Source organism: Cibotium barometz, chromosome 22 (assembly GCF_041138505.1).
Source record: "Cibotium barometz isolate CiBa-2024 chromosome 22, ASM4113850v1, whole genome shotgun sequence".
Classification (NCBI taxonomy): Eukaryota; Viridiplantae; Streptophyta; class Polypodiopsida; order Cyatheales; family Cibotiaceae; genus Cibotium; species Cibotium barometz.
Window position 1 is genome coordinate 22,725,162 of NC_141067.1, and position 2,815 is coordinate 22,727,976.

Genomic DNA, 2,815 nt, shown 5'->3' on the forward strand with positions numbered 1-2,815 from the left:
CGTAGCAAACGTGGAAAAAGTAGAAATGGTGGACACCTGTAGGACTAGTGTAGGCTACCCCAACGGCCTTTGGAAATGGCCAATAAGCATGAGGGAGATCTATAAATGTGAGTGTAAAAGGTAATGGTTCTGGTCTTCTTTGTGACAGGGTCAAAGTAGTTGGTGTAGCATAATGGTTCTTGTCTTCTGTGATAGGGTCAAAGTTTCTCGTGTAGGCTAGAAAGAAAATCTTCCTTAGGCCCAAACGAAAAGGAGTTTCCTTGAAAAATGTTTAGGCTACCTTTGTTGTTGCATCAAAGTCTACTTGTTTTGCAAGAATCCCCTCCCAAGTAGCCTTACATCTAGGAAGAATACTTGGAACAATCCCCTCCCAAGTAGCCTAACATCTTTAAAATAATGGAGTGCGAAGATGGAGGGCAAGATCGCTACTACCCAATTAAGGGCCTAGATATACGATCGGTGATCAAGGATTTTTCCAATGAAAATCGTCTTGGATTATTTTTCCACTGAAAATCGTCTTAGAGCCTTGAATATTTTTGGTGAAGAGGATGTTTCGCACGGTCAGAGGGGATTAATTAGCATGATGCTAATAAAAAAAGAGGACGACTTGAACGCTATTTAAGAGTAATCCGTTATTGAGACAAAAAATCAGAAGAGGCATCCAAGCCGAGCACGGGAGGGGCAAGGAGCGGAGAACGGGAGGCAACAAGGAAGATGGAGAGGAGTATGGCTAGTAGGATGGTGGAGGAAAAGGCAATATTAAAGAGGTGTGAGGTGGACGAAGAGCATAGGGGCAGACATGCAAAGGGGAGGGTAGTGAACGGCAAGGTTAGAAGAGAAGACGTGAAGCACGCAGAACAGGGAGCTTCACGACGCTGTATCCTAGACTTGAGCTGTTACACCCATATGGATACCAAACAGTCGAGGACAAGTGTAATCTTACCAAGATAATATTTTTAATTAGCAAGCTAGATAAGATAATCAAATTTTAAACACAATTGGCAAGATTCATAGTTTGTGAGCCCATGTATTTTTTTGCCAATCACGTAAGAAAACAATGTCATTAATCAAAAGGGATTCATGCTAAGCGTAGTTCATTCATGAGAGTGTGTGTATAAATTGGCGGCGTGTAATTATATTCTAATAATGTAAAAAACAAGTTTTAAAACTTGGTTACACAATTGGCCAGATTCATATTTTGTAAGCCCATCTAATACTTTTGGCAATCACATAAGAAAACAATGTTGTTATTCAGAGAGACTATGTGTATAAGTTGGTGGGGAATAGTTATAGTCTAAACAACGTGATGATGGCATATTTTGTGAGGCCATGTGGTTTTTTTTTTTGGGGCCAATCATGTAAGACAAGAAAACAGTGTCAAAAGAAATATTCACGAGTGTGTGCACTTGTGGCAGTCTAAGAAAGGGTTTTGCCGACGCTGGCGATGAGGCTTTCCACCTCATCCTTATCGATGCCGAAGGCTGTCTCTAGCACCTCCTCCGGGAGGGGTGGGTAGGCGTCGAAGAGAGCGGCGGCGAGCTGCGAGGTGCCCGGGTTCTGGCTATTGAGGGCGGAGATGGCGAGGGCGGAGTGGTCCTTGTCGGGGTTGAGCTGGAAATGCACAAGGCCGCGAGGGAAGACAAAGAGATCGCCGGGGGAGAGGGTCTGCTGAAAGAGGGTATTGTTGGGCGTGGCGGTGACGAAGCCCACCTTGAGCGTGCCCTTGGCCAGGAAGAGCACCTCGGTGGCGCGGGGATGAACGTGGGGCGGGTTTAATCCCTTGGGGTCGAAGTCGATGCGGGCGATGGACAGGCCCTGCGTGTTGAGAGCAAAGAAGTTGGCTGCGCTGGCCAGGTTGACGGACACGCCCAGCCCTTTGATAGGTTTGGCGGGATACTCAAGCATCGTGAACTTGAAGTCGGCGTCCTGCACCTCATTGGCTGGCTTGCAGGTGAACCCGTTGAGGGTGATCATGCTGGTGTTATCCGCCACACAGAAGTCCTGCAGAGGGTCTCCATCGGCGGCCCTCACTTGTTGTATGAGCGGAGACATGAGCATGACTAGTGCCAGTAGAAGCAAGCTGCTGGCTGCTGCTGCTGCCATATTGGTTTGCGGATGGAGGGAATGCGATGATGAGGAGGGAAAGCTGTGAGCGCCCTGGGATATAATTGGAGATGATCAGAATAGATCCTCATGCGCCAGACGTGGTATTTATATGCTGCAGCGGGAAAGAACAAGTCTAATTATCCGCTCGCTCGCTCTCGAAGGAACCAGTCCTATCCGCTCCAAGAAAGAGTCGCCGCTTCGACAGACCCAGTCCCCGTTCGATCCCCGCTGTCGGAATTGAGGTAGGACGTCACCGCTGATTGACGTAGTCTCCAATTGCCGCCCATGTCAAACCGATGTTGACATCCGCATTCCAGAACCTTGTGGTTTATGTTGTATCCTTCGCATTGATGATCGCTGGTTTATGTCACGCCGGCCATAGGTGCCACGCAGTTGAAGGAGACAACATAATTTGTTCGTTGAAAGAGAGAGAGAGAGAGGGGAGAGAGAGGGACGAGAGTGTGTGAGGGAGACAGAGAAGTGGTAGTACCACCAACTTCCTAAACTATGTACATAAGTATTTAAGATGAGATTAGATTTTCTTATGCTCAGCTTCCCAAGGATTCACGTTCTCTCTTGGAAGGGCAAGTAAACCTTCAAAGTTTTGGCTCACTGCTGCTAAGCTAATGCTGTAGAGATGGGACCACAAGGGTATGGATTCTAGCTTGCTTTTCTTTTCTAGGATGAATCTTTTTTTATTGGGTTTGTG

General features: G+C 47.1%; 1 pseudogene; it reads right to left on the reverse strand.

Moving 5' to 3' along the window:
• Window positions 1-1,416: 1,416 nt before the first annotated feature.
• LOC147626423 (germin-like protein 8-2 pseudogene) lies at window positions 1,417-2,103 on the reverse strand (annotated as a pseudogene).
• Between the last annotated feature and the right edge of the window lie 712 nt (window positions 2,104-2,815).